Source organism: Diceros bicornis (genome assembly GCF_020826845.1).
Source record: "Diceros bicornis minor isolate mBicDic1 chromosome 27 unlocalized genomic scaffold, mDicBic1.mat.cur SUPER_27_unloc_1, whole genome shotgun sequence".
In the NCBI taxonomy this organism is placed as follows: domain Eukaryota; kingdom Metazoa; phylum Chordata; class Mammalia; order Perissodactyla; family Rhinocerotidae; genus Diceros; species Diceros bicornis.
In genome coordinates this window covers 686,510-704,088 of record NW_026690889.1, presented here as the reverse complement: position 1 = coordinate 704,088, position 17,579 = coordinate 686,510, and the positions used below count along the sequence as shown (strand labels likewise).

Sequence of the window (17,579 nt, the reverse complement as noted above, 5' to 3'; positions counted from 1 at the left end):
GTTGATGCAAATCCAGAGACTGATTAGAAAACGGTAACTTCCAATATTTGATCAAAAGAAACCTCAATGGGAGAAGCAGAAAACATTCCTTCTTCCTGGAAAGCTGTAGAAAGACAGCCGCTGTCCTGGGGACGGACATGGTCCTGGCAAGTGGTATTTGAAAGACACCCACATTTCAGTGGTTGTTGCTCTGCCTGGGAAAGACCCTCCAACCTCTACATCCAGGGAGATCTGAGGGGCTGTCTCTGCTCCTGGCCCAGGTGAACCACACTGAAATGCACCTGTCCTGTGAGGAAGGGGGACTTGAGAGTGTCATTCAGTAGCCAGGGAGGGGACTGGCCGTCCTCCCTTCTCCCACATACCATAAGCTCTGACCATACATGAGTTCTTAATTCAAGGCAGAATGTGAGATTCTGTGTCTCATTTACATGAGCATGAGAAGTGAAAGAACCACACCACAACACCCAGGCTGTGACAGAAACAAAACTTACTGCAACATTCAAATCTGATATTTACTCTTAAACATATACTAATGCTCTTCCTCAATGGATAAACAGTCCCTGGGGTGGAGATGTCAGGGATTTGGAGGGGGGTCGTGCCCTCCATCTGGGGCTTTAGTGGAAACCAGGGAAAGTCTTCAGATGTCCTCCTTTACTTGGGATGGGGGGGGAAGAGCTGACCTGGTGCACCCCGAGGGTCCCAGTGGCCCTGCTGCTCAGGAGGAGCTGAACTTGTGGTCTCCAGAGGGTTATGGCTCATCGCCAAGGGCACGGTGGCTGAAAAGAAGAAACAGACTATTTTGGGGTGCCTCTCTGAGATTCACGGCACACCTCCCTGCCCCCCTTCACTCTTATCCAAACCCTGTGCCGAGTGCTCAGTCCATCAACAGCACCCTGTTTGTCCCTGATGCAGGAGGCATCATTTAGCATCACCCATTTCAGAGGAGGCAACCGAGTCCCAGAGAGAAGAGGGGAGCGGCCTGTCCCAGGCCTGGTCAGCACTGGAGCTGGGATCTAGGCCCATGCTTAGCCCGAAGCTGTACTGAGCCCCTGGATTCAGTCGCTGCTGCTCCTGACACTCACTCGGCCCTAAACTGGAGGATGTCCGGTTCCTCTTTCTCCTGAAGAGCCGCATTTTGCTCGCCTTCTGGTGTGCGGGCTCCAGCCGGCAGGAGACCCAGTAGCTACAGGACAGAGTGGACCTGTGAGCTACCAGGAGCCACACCTCAGGTGCCCCTCCCAGAGTCTGCCAGCAGCTGAGTCCTGGTGCCCCATGAGTCACCACGCTACGAGTTCTGAGGCTGATCAGCGATCCAGGCCACAGGCTCTGGAGCTGGTCATCAGAGAGAGTCTGCCCTGCCCTCACCCAACTCCTGTCCCCCTCACCTCTCATGGACACTGATGGGCTCCATGGCCTGGAACCAGGCCCCAAATCGCTCATCGGGCTCCAGGTCATATGAATTTGCAGCCTGCTGGAGCAGCTGGATCCTATGGATGACTTTGAATTTCTGGGAGGAAGGACAGGATGCAGACAGGGCTTGGGTGGGGAAGGCTGCCAGGAACTTGTGCGGAGTGAGGATCTGGTCTGGGGTCTGTGCTCACTCGGGAACCCTCCTTCCTTCCCACTCCATTCAGGACTTGCCTGTCCTCACAGTTGGCTTGAATTAGTTCCTCATCCAGGAAGGTGTCCTTGATGCCAGCCCCTCCCGCACCCGCCAACGTGATGGGATGCCCAGCTTTGTGGATCTGACTCTCCCAATAAATGTAAGACCCAAGGGATGAGGCCAGAGAAAGTCTTGCCAGGGGAGGTCTCTGATTTCCACATCCCCACCCTCCCCATAACTGCTCACGTCACACCATTTCTGGAAGTTGACCCAATTTCCCTGGAAGGGAGACAGCCAATGTCCATCAGAAACAGCCCCCTAAGCCCATAACCAACCCCCATCCCACCCCTTCTCAGGCTGCAGGAATGTCAGGGCCCAGCAGAGGGCAGACCTTCCACAAAGAGAACTTGACACTGGGCCAGGCTCTGGGCTCCAGGGCAGGAGGAACAGGGGAGCTGAGGCCAGAGACCTTCTGTAGCACACCCTCTCTGATGACAGACGGGGAGACTGAGGCCTCAGGGAGGAAGGGACAGCTGGAACACAGAAGTGCTTCCTCACTTGCAGGGGCTGATGGCACTCCCCCAGGGGCAGGACCCGAGGGGGAGGCTGAATCCATCTCAGACACAGCCTCCTGCAGCTCTGCAGGCAGGCAGCTATGAGCTTCACCAGCCCAGGTAGACTGGTGGGGGGCTTATGCGGAGCATCTATTCACGCATTGCTAAGATGGGCCTGACTCCCCAGCTCCCAGGGGTGGCTATGGGGCTCTCATGAGAGGAGGTTTGCCAGATACTGAGAGCTCAGGTCCCAGTGCAGGGCTCTCGCCTCCCAAACCTCAGGATCCTGCTCCCTGGCCCCACCTCCAGGCTCACTCACTTCCAGATCATCCTCCATCCCAATGTCCAGCAGCTTCAGGTGATTGAGGAACGTGCCCAGGAAGGGGACGACACCCTGTGAAATCAGGGTGGGAGTGGTGAGATGAGTCCCACCTCTCAGGTGCCCCCATGGACCCTCCCCCAAATCCCTTCACCCCAGCCTCCTGCCCACCACAGACTCCCACAGAGAACAGCCTAGGACCTTCAGCGGCCTCCCCCCAGTTGCCCCCTCCAGGACCACCCAACTTCCCCAGTCACCTCCCAGGGGCGGCTTTTGGCAAATCCCAGGGTATGTGGTCCCTGCCCCTCCCCTCCCTAACCCATCCTGGGCCCAGCCCTTCCAGGCCTCCTCCTGGTCACTTCAAGGGCAGGCATTTCAGGCTCTTGGGCTCCTGGAGCTGGGCTGGAGGAGGAGGGACCCCTCTCTTAGGGAGGCCTCCAGCCGTGAGGAGAGTGACCCCTCCTCTGACACCTGGACCCTCCCCCTCAGGCCACCTCACCTGCTGCTGCTGCCTCTCCTGGGCTCCCTGCGGATCCATCTCATGGGTGGCCCTCACAGATGACACCTCCTGCAGGGTCAAGGACAGGCTCAGGGAGACCATGTTCCCTTCCCCGTGTCTCCCAGGGCCCTGATCTTGGACCCTGGCCATCTGGTGTCTATGGCTGCTCCCATTCCAGGGTGCCCTGATGCTAGATCACTCCCAGCTCCAACACTCCCTCCTCTGTGCCCTTAGGCCTGCCCAGGCCCCTAAGCCTCTCTCCTCATCAGGAAAGTGTGACAAGGACTCCCCATGCCTCCCAGGGTCCCCTGAGGACTCAGTGTCATCTGACTGTCACCAGTGCTGTCCCCTCCCCCATCGAGGAGGAGGAGCACAAAGCTGCTGCACATTCCTCTCCCCCTTGTACCTCATCACCCCTGTGAGGCCTGCACCACAGATCATCTCCCTCCATTTCCCAGATGAGGAGACCGAGGCCCACAGAGGGGCAGTGAATTGCTAAGGGGCCCACAGAGGAGACCGCTGCCCCTCGCAGCCAGAGGCCCTGGCCCCCGGCCTTCACTCCTCCTCCAGACACACCTCAGACCAATGTCCTGTCCTCTGGACTCTCGGGGTGTGTTGAGGCCCTCAGTCAACCTGAGCCATGGATGGAGAGGCACAAGGTTTCTCGGTGTCCCATGCAAGTGGCTTCTGTGTTTTCCAGCCCCCAGGGATTTTCTGACACCAGGCTGGACCTGAGGCCATGCCAAAGGCCTCAGCTCCCTAGAATCCCCTCAGGATGGTCCCTGCACAGAACTCCTCCTTCATTCACTCAGGAAGGGGACCCCATTGTGCCACATCTGAGTGACAGTGTAGGGGGTGACCACGGCACTGTGTAATGGTGACATTTGCATCCTTTTTCACTTGGAAACTTCTAATGTCTCTTCTCCTTTCTCAGCTCTCATGTTTGAAGTCTGTGGTCTGAGCCTTTGCACAATCCTTAGGCCCCTCCTGCCAGGGCCTCGATGGAGGCCATTAAGAATCTGTCAGGAAGGTCCATTAAGAATCTGTAGGTTCCCTGATAATTCTCATTGCCATCTGGGGCGTATCCTTGACGACAACGCCCTGGGGGAGACTCACTGGTTTGTCAGCAGTGACCACTATCGGGCTAGAGTGCACAGTCCCAGAGAGCACACAGTTCTGTCCCAGATCCACCATTTGGCCCAAGGCTGTGCAGCCCCTATGTTCACAAGGCCTGTGTGACCTCACAGTGCCCATCCCTGGGACAGGCAGAGTGCCCTCCCCTGTGAGGTGCAGTGAAGACAGAAGGAGCAGCAGGGGCCTGGCTTCCTGAGGACAGACTGGGCTGCTTTAGGAAGAAAGGAACCCCCACTCATTCCATCCACCCGCCAGCCTGGAGGATGATGAGGGCCAGCTGATGGGTTCCCATGGAAGCCAGACACCTGCTCATTCTGCCAGCTCCTCACCTCTTGGAACAGTCCAGGCGACACCACTGTATCCCGTGACCAAGGCCTCCTGCCCCAAACAGTCCCCACCTGCCCCTGCAGCTCACACCCCCGCTTCCTGTCCAGCTGGACAAGACAGACCATTATTTCTCGGGGAACCTTAAGTGAAAAACTTACCAAAGCACATCCTGCCTGGTCCCTCCCCACCTCACCTCCCGTCCTTCCAGATTTCCAGCCTCCACTCACCTCCTTGAGAAGCTTCCTGCTCTCCCGGTGGCATGTTTGGAAGATCTTTTCAACTATTTTACAGTTCTTCCTGAGGAGGGAAAAAACGAAAGAAACACTGTGGAGTGGTTTTAGGGTAAATCCCTTTTATTTGAAAACCCAGAAGATCCAGAAAGCCTGGATGAGCATTTTCACTGTGTCCTCTGAGCCCTGAGGTGTCTGGGACTGGGGAGGGGCTCTCCTATTGTCACCTGGGGCCTCCATTCTCTTATTTTCTCAGCAGATGTGTTTTAAACAGTCTTAATTTCATGTGGACAGAGAGTTCTGTTGCTGCAAACACTTGAAAATCTTCAATTTGGTTCAAGCCATGATCTGTCACTTAGGGAAACTGATTCCTGAAGCAGAACCACTGGCCTAAGTTTTCAGAAAGACTTGAAGCCTGCCAACCAGGTCAGACCCTAACCCCAGGGTTTGCTGTCTCCCAGGAGGTCCCAACTGACTGAAGGGCAATGCCAGCCCTGTGGGGGGTGTCTGGTCCACCCAGGTGGTGCTCGCATGGAGAGAGGCCTACCCACCTGGACACCTGTCTCCACGACTCTTTTAAACGTTGAATGGAGGGGCCCTCCAGAGCCCAGAAGATTGCATGGAGAGAGGAAAGGTTCCTCAGTCCCTGGCATTCCTGGGGAAGGGAAGAGAATGAGCTGTGAGGGGGAGCTGGAGCCCTGCTTCTTCTGGCTTCTGTCCCCTCATTGACGTCTCCTGTCCTGGATGAGACAGCGGCTCAGGGAACCCGGAAAAGGCACAGCTGGAACCTGATGAGGAATACTTCCAGGGAGGAGGATTTTAGCTCAAGCCAAGAAAGGAGCCCAGGAAGGGGTGAGCTTCCCACCACTGGGACCAGGAGTCAGGTCATCGAGGCCTGGCAGGAGGGGCCTAAGGTTTGTGCAAAGGCTCAGACCACAGACTTCAAACATGAGAGCTGAGAAAGGAGAAGGGGCAGTTCCCCCGACTCCAGAGAGGGGCTCCCAGGGCTCCCACATCTTACCTTGGCCACCTGGATCCAGAGCTCCACCACCCTGGCCCTGTCCTGGGCCGTCATGCTCGGGTCCCCAATGCAGGTGGTGATGATACATTCGACCACTCTGTTAAAGTGGGTCATGGTGGCATGGATGGTCGGTGCCAGGTGCTGAATGCCCCTGTTGTCACCCTGGGACCAGATGGAGTCCAGGAATTCGTGGGGCCTCACTGTCTTGAACAGCTCCTGGGGAGGACAGGGAGTGTCACCCAGCCCTGCCACAGCCCAGCTCAGTGTCCACAGCCCCCAGTCCCAGGCTGGGTCAGTGGTGAGAGCTGGAGCTCAGGAAGCTGAGAATGTGGCCTGAGGCTTGTGGGAGTCCCTGGGTGTTGCCTGTGTTCCCTGAGGGCACCCAGCACAGGATGACCCAGGAACCGATACTGTGGCGCGGGATAGAGACATTTGCTCCCAGCCCAGTCTCACTTCCTCCAAACACCAGAACTCGGCTCCTGCATGACCATCTCTAGGGGCATCTTCCACCCATTCTGACCATCCTAGGGTCTGACTCCTCTTTCAGATGCACATTCCCCCAAGGCAGCAACAACCAGGGGCTTTGTTTGTCTGCCTTGTAGTCATGTACACATTAAGTGCCTAATTAGTGTTGAGGCTGTTGAGGCCTCCTGGGCAAATGAGTGAAGTACCCAAGGACAAGACAGCACTTCAGTGTGCTCCCCTCCCCCACCAAAGCGCAGACTCTGCCCAACTTCCTCTCTGCTCCACCTCATCCATCTGCACAGCCACTCTGCATGGCAGCTGCTCTCAGTGTCAATCTCTCCTGTCCACATGAGGACAGCAAAGGCTCGAGAGTTAAGAGGGCTGCTCAGGTCACATGAGGGTATGTGGGGAAGCAAGAGGTTGGACCGAGATCATGGGATTCTGGATCAGGAAATGGCAGGTCTGGGGCAGCTGATGGCACAGGGAAGGCCTGCCCCACCTGCCCTGAGAGCCCCGCTGCTCACCACATCCATCAGTGTCAACTGCTCTGCCACCAGCCAGGGAGGGAACTCCAAGAAGTCAGGCTTCTCCTCCCTCAGCAGCTTCTTGGTGGTCACGTCCCAGGGGCAGGCGGGCTCTGGGACTGGATCTGGCTCTGCTGTTATCTCTCCAGGTGGAGGAAGGATTCTCCCTGGAGCCACTGGTGGAGCTGGCTCCAGCTCAGGAGCTGGCACTGGGGCAGGAGCTGATGGTGTTGGTGGCTCTGGCCCTGGAGGGACTAATGGAGGTGACACTGGCTCCAGCTCTAGCACAGGTGGTGGAACTAGAGCTGGAGCTGGATCTAGCCGTGGAGCTGGCCCTTGCTCTGGCGCTGGAGCTGGAGGGAGCTCTGGAGATGGTACTGCAGGAGGAGAAAGAAACAGTGTCACTCAAGTAGCTGACTTCCCCTGTGCCTGTCAAAGCCAGGAAAGACCCCACTGCCTTGAAGTGAACCAAGCCTCTGAACATTCTGCAAATTGTCATCCGAGACTGCAGTCGCCTCACCTTCCAGCTCTGCCTCAATGGGCCGTGGATGCTCCAGCTGGACCTGGAGAAGGTAGGCGTGGCCCTGCAGCGCCGAGCCAGGCAAGCTGAGATGCAGAGAGGCCAGCTTCATGCTGAAGCAGAGATAGTGCAGGAGCTCGCAGAAATCCTGCCCTGGGTTCGGGCAGGTTCCCACCAGAGAAGAGATGGCACTGGGGGAGGCAATTGGGCAACAGAGTCAGAGGCCTGGCCTTTCCCTCCACGCTTCTCACCCAAGGCACCCTGGCTTGTGACTGGACCCTATGCCTGCCCCTCTCCATCCAGGTGAGAGCCACATGGCAGCCCTGACCCCTGTGAGGCTGTCCTGGCAGTGGCAGGCCTGCTTATCCAGCAGGTTGACACAGAGTCTGTTGTGACTCTCTTCCCACTGACACTCTTCTCCTGAAGGTCTGGGACACAGCCCACCCCAGCCCTCCATGCACTTGTGCAACTGGATTGAGCACTGAGACAGATGTGTGACCAGGTTGCTCACACACCTCCTGTTCTGGGCCTGGAGGCGGTGGTCAGAAGAGGTAGATGTGGAGAAGGGGAGGCAGATGAAAATGGGTCTGTGGTGGGAATGGGTTTCTAGGGGAGAACTCAGCCCAGCCACCCCTCTGGTTCCCAGGGGTCCTGGCACCCATCCATAGCTCTTTGACTCCTGTCCTCCTGGAGTGGAAGCCACCGGGCCTCTGCCTTCCCATGAGAATCAAAAGATGCGTGAGATGCGGCTTCTGACAGGCTCCCCTCAGCCACAGCCTCCATCTCTCCCCCGACAGCTTGTTCTTTAGAGACAGGAGGCCGTCCTTCTGCACCCAAAGACCACTCACTTTTTTAGGTGGTCCTGCGCTCTGCCCTCCTGGCTGGAATAAGGGGAGATGCCTTCAGAGGTATAGGAGGCTATGAGGGCATCCCTTGGGATGGACGGTGGATGACAAGACCTGCGAATGATGTCGAATGTCAATGTCTGACTCTCAGACGGAAATTGAGGCCACACATTGTGTCTCCTTCATTCACTGGGTTTACTGTCTCCAAATGTCCTGCATGCAGTAGGTGCTTAATCTACATGGTTGAATGAATGTAATCCACCCAGAACCATCCCAGACACCTGAGTGGGCCTAGGGCCTCTCTGCTGCCCCAGAGATCCTTGACTGGCTACCCCAAGGAAAAGGACCAGGACCAGCTGGATGGAATCTCCAACTCCTTGACAGGGTGGTTTCCATGTGCTTTTCCAAACTCAGAAAGGCCGCATCTCAGACATGGGTGAGGCAGACTACTTTTCACGGGGAAGAGAGAAATAAACACCATGAACAACCACAGCACGTCCACAGCCCTCTCTGCAGAGCCAGGCACCAGGTAAGCACCCACCATGGCTGATCCCATTAGTTCCTGCAAGATCCCCATGAAATTTATCCTCTCCCACCCCACTTTTCAGAGGAGCAAACTGAGGCTCAGAGAGATTTGGTGACACTCCCAGGACATACAGCTGGCAGGGGGCACAGTCACCACTGTGTTGAGGAGGGAGTGGGCACTCACCTAGTAAACAGCTGGTCCAGGACCTGGTGGGATGTGTCTAAGGCCGAGTAGTTGACCATGAAGGTGGTGAAGCTAGAGATGTTCCTCCTCAGGAAAGCTGGTGCGATGGACTCTGTCAGCTTCTCCATCACTCCTGTCTGGAGGGCCCGCATCCTGCAGGCCTCATTGAAATTCACGGTGGACTCATCCTCACACTGAGGGAGAGGAGGAGGTACATACACTCAATGACATCATGGTGAACCAGCGGGAGGATTGAGGTGACTTTCTACCCTCCTGTGTAGCTGGTGGGAAGGAGTGGAGGTCCAGATTCCTTTGGGAGTGGGGCTGTGGAGCACTCTAATGAGAAAATCCTGGGGGGTTCCAGGGGAGACTCAGATTTGAGTCTGCATTCTAGTAGTGCCTTGGTCATCTCAGAGTCCTGGGTATGAAGACCCCTCTGCACCCACACTCACCTCAAACCAGCCCTCTTCATTGATGGACTGGTGCACCTGTGTCCTCTCCAGGGAGATGGCAAACTGGAAACCATCTACCAGCTCCTCAACCATCACTTGGGTGCAGCTCTGCAGTGACAGTGCCCAGAAGTCAGGCCAGGAGGCATCAGGGACCTGCCTGGACTTTGCCACAGAGGGAAACCCCACCAGAGTTCAGGCACAGAGGGGCATCTGCATAGTCTCCATCAGGGAAGGAATGTGATGACACCTGGACGGCCTGGGATTCACATGTGGGTAGAAGAGCTTGGTCCCCAGCACTCACCATCCTCTCCTGCAGCCAAGATCTTCAGTATGAACATGACACACCACCAGATCTCCACCATTTAGCTACCTGCTCCTGCTCAGGGTGGTTCCTCCTCATACTACCTTCTCTAACTCCACCTCCCACGTACACACACACACACACACACTGAGGGTCAAGGGGTGTGGGGCTGTCCATTTGGGATCACAGTTGTGGCCTGACCTAGAGTGGCCTGCCCTGGGCTACGCTGTTACCTGATGGTTCCTCCTGCCAAAAGGCCACAGACATTCGAGGTGAGGGCTGAGCCAATGTCTAAAGCGACTTAACATGCTCTCATTCTTGGCTTTCCGGGAGCCAGAGCCTCGGAAAGTCACAGGACAACACGAGAACATCCTGCTGTGTCGAGTGTCTCCACTCAAATGAACTGGACAGGAGGCTGTGGTTACAATGTGGGTGCCTGGTAACCAGAGTTCTAAGTTCTGTTGGGGGCTGTCACCAAGGAAGTGAGGTCACTTCTTCAAGGTTCTATTACTTGGCCCCTTCCTTCAATCAGACCCACCTAAAGCCCCCGCTAGGCTGTTGGCTGCTCTCCCTCCTTGCCCATGTCATCTCCATCACTGTACACAAATATCCATCACCACCCTCCCCACAGCTCCTTGGGAGTGGAACCAGTGGCCAGCTTTGAGGAGACAGAGCTGAAGTCACACCTCTTTTATCCTACCAGTTCTGTGTCCTGGAAAAGCCACTGTGCCTCTCAAGATCTCCCCAGTCTCCCAACCTGCACAATGGGGATGGTGCTAAAAACAGCTTTCTAGGAACATCGTCAGGTGTATATGAGATAATACCTACGACACCTGTGGATTGGTGTCACATGTGTCTAATGCTGAACCTCCCATCTATGTCAGTTCCATCTGTGCAGCCTCCACAAACCCCCACTCCATACTTCTTGTCACACATCATTGGCCTGAATTTGGTCTGGTCACTCTTATCTGCAAGAAGGGTTAGGAATTTTATCTTTTAGTTTGTTGAATTGCCACCCAAAATAAAACTGATTCTCTGTTCTGAATATTAAGGGAGAAGGTGAACAGTGGAAACTACCCGTGCTCTCGCCCTACACTAACCTTCAAGTTGAAGGGGAGGAGATGAGCTTTTCAGATAAATCAATCATGTATTTACCTACCACAGGCTCTCTTTTCTTGTTGTTTATTCATCCACAGAGAACAAGTAGTCTTGCTTCCATGCCAGAATGTATGAGACGTCCACTGCCCTCTGTTCCCTGCAGAGTAACCAGAACCAATTTGTTGGCTTTTATTTGCCTGGCAAACACTCATACATATATATAATGCATGTATCTATGTATATCATATACATGTATGTATACATGACAGAATACTCACATACACATGTGTATATCTCTACAATTTCACCTTCAATAAGCTTAATTTCCGGTTTGTATTGACTCTAAATAACTCTGCATTTTAACTTGTTAGGTCCGTTTTGGTTTGTTTTCCCCAAACTTTCTGGTTAGTCCTCTGGGCACTTCTCAATTGGATAACTGTTATGGTTTTCATTCATTGTTGTGCTTTCATTTTCTCTTTTTAATAAACATATTTGTTGAAATATGACATACAATCAGAATAGAGCACAAATCCAAGTGTAAAGATTGATAAGTTATCAAAAAGGGTACACATATGTTAACACCACCCAGGCCAACAAACAGAACATGACCAGTTCTATTTATAGTAGATTATACATGATATATAGAATAGATAATAACCGCAGTTACCCAGATTATTATTTCTCCTTTTTCAGGAAGTAGCACACTGAATGGCAATGCATAAAGCAAATTTGGTCATGATGTGGCCTCCTTCAAAAATATAGCTGGATTTGCAAGGTTAATTTTTTTTAGGAATACATGAGTTTAGTTCCAGAAAAAAAGAGGCTTGTAAATTTCCTTTCCTCTAATGACCTTGTAAGATTTTTGTAGCAAAGTTAAGCTATTCTTATAAAATGAATCAAAAAGTTTTTCCCATTTTTCCTGTTCTCTGGGAGAGCTAGAGTCAATGTGTATTATTTCTCTCCTGAATGTTTGCTGGAATTTGCCAGCAGAGGTGTTAGCCACAATGAAATGTGGGAATGTTTTAAACTATGGATTCAGTTTCTTCTTCAGACATGGGACTATTCAGATTTCTCATTTCTTCTTGAGACAGTTTTGGTAACTTTCATTTTCCTGGCAATTTGTGAATTTCATCTAAATGTTCAAATGTATTGACATGTTATTTATAATGACACGTGTGTTGTCAGGGAAGGTCTGGGGTGAATATCTTGGGGGCGGAAGTCAAGCTCAGCTCATGTGTCCCCGCAACTTCAGGCACCTGGATGCTGGAGGGAGAGCTTGTGCTCATGGCAGGACGAGAGGCTGAATGCTTTTCTTTTTTTCCTCTGCTCTCCATTTACACCAGCTCAGGAGACCTTGTTCCTGGCCAAGTTGGCGTGCAGGCAACGCCCCATGTAAATTCTTCCAGGCCTGGTGGATATTTGGAATTTTTTTTCTCACATGTTCTCTTGAAACCACATGGCCACATTTGTATAATATTCTCTCTTTATTTTCTATTTGAATCAGTTTTGGTAATCACATTTTCAATTTTTAAACTGTACAAGGCTGTGTCTCTTAGACTCCTAAGTGTTTTCAGTTTTAACTCCTTCAAACTTCTCCCGGATGTTTCTGCCTTATGGTGATTCCTTCTTCATCGGAGCTCTGAAGCTCATCCTAGCTGCCTGGTTGTAGATGGTGGCAGATACATGAGTTTCATGGGGCAGGAGTTTAGGCAGTTTGATTGCCAGCCTTCTGCTGCACCATTCTCAACCCACAGATGCCGTGCTTCTCTGCTTGTCCCAGAGCCTTCAGTTGTAATTACTCTTCCTCCCCAGGGCTATCTCCAATCTCATGTTGATATTATTGCTGTTCTCTGAAGCATTTGATGATGTGTTCAAATGAACAAGCATTTTGGATCCTGAACCAAAGAAGCATTTACCAAACGCACTCTGAATGTGATCTGCTTTTCCATTCATTAAACTTTTCTCATAAACTTAATCACTTTTCTCCATGTGTGTGGAATTCAGTAAGGACGTTCCAGAGCCCAGGTGATGTTACTTGATTTAGCTATAAATTCTAAGGCTTCAGGAGAGCTGTTGCCACAGATGGAATGAGTTGGCTGGGCATTCTTCCTTCATTAAGTGGTTGCATTGGATTTGAAGATAATTGTGGTTTGAGTCTTTTCCCTAAGGAGCCCCATCCCTCTCAGCAGGTTTCAGTACAAGAACTATCAGTATGTTCTGGCCTTGGTTTTTGCCGTTGAGGAAATCAACAGAAACTCCCATCTTTTACCCAACATATCTCTGGGAGTTGATCTCTATAATGTCCTGCACAGTGAACAGAAGGCACTGGAGAGTTCCCTCATTTGGGTCTCAGGGCTGGGCAAAGACAACCCAAATTACACCTGTAGGAGAGAGAGCAAGTCTCTAGCAGTCCTTACTGGAACAACATGTGCAATTTCTGCCCAGATTGGAACGCTGCTGGAACTGTACAAATTTCCACAGGTAAGGCTGTGTGGGATGGGGAGACATGAAACCATGTCTACTTTGATGCCATTCTCAGGTGCCTGAAAAGGAAGAAAGGAGGAGACTGTGTTTATGCATCTCTCACAGGATGTAATCTCCAAGGACGAGTGTATAGAGTCTTAGTGAGGTATGCACATTTCCTTTATTTGGCAGCCCTAAGCACTATGATTTCATCCATGTCCATTGATAACAAGGTTCCAGGGACCATCTGCTCTTGGCCAGATTGGGTCCCAAGCCTGAGTCAACAAGTCACTTGCATGAACATCATTTGCAGTGATGCAAATGAACTGCATCAGAGGAGGCAATGTCAGGTGTAAGGTGCAAGGGTCAGAAAGGGCCCATGTCACTCAGGGCTCAGACAAGAACGTTCCAGCATCACAGCCTTCAAAGTGCAAGATAGGGAGGGACAGCCTCACACACCCAGGGCCCAGGGCAGCCACAGGACATTCTGTGTGTGACCCATGCAGGGCTGTACACCAATCATGAGTGCAGAAACACCTCAAGCCCATGAGGCCCTGCCTGGGGAAGCAAAAGTCATGCTGAATTTATAAGATTCCAAATCAGTAACTCAAGATCAATGCAGAAATAAAGTTGCATTTTTGATTTTCTAAAAATTGACCTCCTTTCCTTTTCCTCAGTTCTTTTAACCATGCTCATTCCGGGATCAATATGTTCTGATGATCCACTTCTGCACCCTCAACATTGGTTTCCTCCATTATTAATGCTGTTGTGAGAAATTCCTCCCTTTCCTCACCCTAAAGCAGAGGATACTAGCTGGAAGGAACCCCTGTATTCGCCATCACCCCAAACATCTATGACTATGACAAAGGTCACACACACCTCTATGGCCCTGGAGCAAAGGGGATTTCAAGGCAGTGAAACCATAGTTCTATATGATTCTGTAATGGCAGATACATATTACTATGCATTTGTCAAAACCCATAGAATGTACAACACAAAGAGTGACCCTAATTCGAACTATGGACTTTCATTAATTATAACGTATCTGGACTGGTTCAGGAATTATAACAAATGTACCACAGTCAAGTTAATAATTTGTAGTTAATAATGTTACAGTAATAATGTTATATAAGTTATATAGATTACTAATGAGATGTTAATAATAGGAAAACTATGCTGGGAGGGATGAGGGGATATATAGGAACTCTCTATAATTTCCACTTAATTTTTCTGTAAACCTATAAATGTAAACCGTTATAAGAAATAAAATCTATTTTTTTAAACCATGTTTTCCCGTCTGGTAGCTTCTAGCTACATGTCACCATTGAGAATTTGAAATGTGGCTAGTCTAAATTGAGATGTGCTGTAAATGTAAAATACACTATGCGTTTCAAGGATTTTATATAAAAATATGAATGTATAATACCTCAATAATAATTATATATTGACTACATGTTGAGATAATTCTTTGGAGATGTTGGGTTAAATAAAATATATTAAGATAAAAAAATGAAAGGCTTACATGGCTACTGACTTGGGAATTGCAAGATGCACCACCACACACACACACGAGACTCTGGTTGAGGCAGGGGGTTCTAGATTTTGCAACCACCTCATAAATTTATGGCCTCCCACACTCAAACCCTCCTCTCCTGACTTGGGGCAAGGCTATTGCTAGGGGTTGAATTGTGTCTCCCAAAAGATATGTTGATGTTCGAAACCCTGGAACCTATGAATGTGACCTTATTTGGAAATAGGGTCTTTGCAGATGTGATCAAGTTAAGATGAGGTCCTTAGTGTGGACTCTAAGCCAATATGACTGGTTGGAGAGGAAACAGCATTTGATGACAGAGGCAGAGATTGGACTGATTCAGCTGCAGCCAATGAACACTGATGATTAGCGGCCACCACCGCAAGCTGGGGGAGTCAAGGAAGGGCCTGCTGATACTTTGATAACAGATTTCTAGGCTTCAGAACTAGAAGAGAATGAATTTCCTTTGTTTTAAGTCACCCACTTTGTGGTATTTTGTTACAGCAGCCCTGGAAAGTCATACAACTATAAATGGCAGAGCTCATGTAACACACGAAACATAAAACAGAGGCAGACAAAAGGGGCTTTATTCTCTTCCTTCCAGGTTGGAGTGATTTCTAGACAAATTGGTTGCTGTAGCAGAGGTCCCTGGTGTCACTGTGGTTTTTCTGGGGCCACAGGAGCTGGTGAAGCTGTTGGGCTGTTTGAGGAGACAGAGATAATAGTATGCAGAGCCCTAACTATTATGCTGGAAATTACGGAGATATTTGTGATTCAAGAGTCCTTAACTGGGGAAAAGGCCATCACAAGGTGATTGGAATCAGGTCCGACTTGTCCTTCCCCACTGATGTCTGAGAACAATGGGACCTTGTCCAATTCATGATGAACCAAAGAAGACCTTCCATGTAACCTTATTTATAATATTGAAAATTTTCCAAACTCTTAAGTGTCTATTGATAGGATGCTGGTTAAAGCTATTATAATAAATTTCAATTAAGTAATCTAGTCATTAAAAATCAAATCGGAGTCTATTTTTGAGCAAAAACTAAGTTTAGCTATTATAGGATACCAACGTTGTGAAATGAAATTTTTATGTTTATATACATAAGAGGAAAATTGGCTGGAAGACAAAGCACCAAAATATTAATAGGGAATATCTTTGAAAGATGAACTTACAGTTGACTCAGTTTTCATTTTTGTCTCTCTTTGCTGACCTGATTTTCTACTAAAATGATCATGCAATTTTGGTAATAAGGAAAATTGTGTATTGTTTTACATGACTAGACCATAATCGCTGAAGTTTCTAATGAAACAGGTGGGAGAAATAAGGGATCAGGTGTGTCTCTGACTTTTGTCAGGAAACAGCGCTCAAATCTCTGGCTACAAGAGGAGTGCTGCTTTTCTGGGGTAAGGGCTTAAACAGCTTATTCCCTCTCCAAGGAGTAAATTATCTAACGTGTAGTTCAAGCCTGCAGATAAACTGCTGAACCTAAAAGACAGTTGTCTTCAGATCACTGCTATAATCTCCATCTTCTTTTAGTCTCCTAAGCTGCAGCATCGCTTTATCCATCCTATGTCATCCATGCACCCTTGTTGTTGATGTTAATGGTGGTGGTTGTGTGTGTGTGTATGTGTTTGTGTCGAGGTAAAGGTGAGGGGAGGGAAAAGGTCAAGGAAATAATAATGGCAAAGATTGCATCATAAAATTGAGACTTCACAAGTACTAGCCACCAGTCTTAATCTTACATGCACCTTAAAATCCTATGTCATTAAAATGTGACATTGGTGACAATCCCAACTAAATAAGAATACACTTCTAATTGTTGACTCTGTTTCTCTCTTGAGTTTCTGTCCAACTTTCGTGTTTTCCTTTTTTTTTATTTTGGCAATACTTTAGTTTCTAAAGAATGAAACTCCTAGGAAACAGTCCCTTAATAAACATCGAATCTGATTCCCAAGGGCCAATTATCCAGTCTTATAATGGTCTCTCCACCATCAAAAATGTGAAAGGCCATTGGCTAGAGTGTAAATCTTGGACGTATGCCAGTGGCACACTGTATTTCCCTAATTGAACTTCTGCACCTGGTTTGGCGGAAACTAAGAGACAGTACTGAACTCTGCAATGTGCAGGATGGCAAAAAAAGGCCAGCCCCAGGCCAACTCCAAGACCCAGAAGGCATTTGTGGATGCCAGCTATTAACCTAAATTATCTTTGTTCCCTCTCAGGACTCTACTGCTTTCTTGCTTTCATTGAGATTCAAAAGTGTTCAACCCAAGGTTTGTTGATGGTGAAGGAAGTGGTTACTACCTCTTGCATTTCTACAGCACTGGGGTTTCAACACAGTCCCTGTGTGTGATTTTGTGTTATCCTACAACCATTTGGAGGTAAGAAAGACAAACATTGTCCTCAACCTGTTTCCGATGAAGAAAGTGTGGCATAGAGATGGTAAGTGAACTTCTTAAGTAATGAAGAGAATATCACACAGAGAATGGAGGCCAATGCTATTTGATCTACAGTTAGACAAATGTATTTGAACCTCTGCTCCCATAGATCCCAACAGATGACCTTGGCGGAGTATGGAACCTCTCTAGGTTGCTTCTTCCTCAACTTGAAATGGGAATGATAATCTGTACAGGATACGACTATTTTGAGGAAATGCAATAAAATAAATAGAACATCTGCACAACATTTCATGGGATGCCTTATGTGTGATAAATGCTTAGTAATGATAGACGTTATTTTAATCAAAGCTACATTTAACTAGATTCTTAATTGCAAAATGAGATAAGGCAAAATGATTCACTCCCTTGTTAATAAATAACTTTATTAGAAAATAATACAAAATGACATTTTGTCAATTGTTTCCATTATGTAAAAATAATGACCCTTCAAATGTTTCTGATACTCATTCTTTATAACCATAAGAGAGTAATCTCATTGTTTCTTCACTTCCTGTGGCCATAGAGGGGCATCTACACTAGGG

General features: G+C 49.5%; 2 long non-coding RNA genes across 2 annotated transcripts; both read right to left on the bottom strand.

Moving 5' to 3' along the window:
* Positions 1–689: 689 nt before the first annotated feature.
* Positions 690–1,493, bottom strand: LOC131401932 (uncharacterized). The gene is made up of 3 exons (XR_009218140.1): positions 1,386–1,493; positions 1,083–1,183; positions 690–776 (listed from the first exon to the last, which is right to left on the bottom strand). It is a non-coding gene; the product is annotated as an uncharacterized LOC131401932 (long non-coding RNA).
* Positions 1,494–2,398: 905 nt separating this feature from the next.
* Positions 2,399–4,730, bottom strand: LOC131401931 (uncharacterized). Its single transcript, XR_009218139.1, has 3 exons — positions 4,664–4,730; positions 2,976–3,044; positions 2,399–2,551 (listed from the first exon to the last, which is right to left on the bottom strand). It is a non-coding gene; the product is annotated as an uncharacterized LOC131401931 (long non-coding RNA).
* Positions 4,731–17,579: the final 12,849 nt, after the last annotated feature.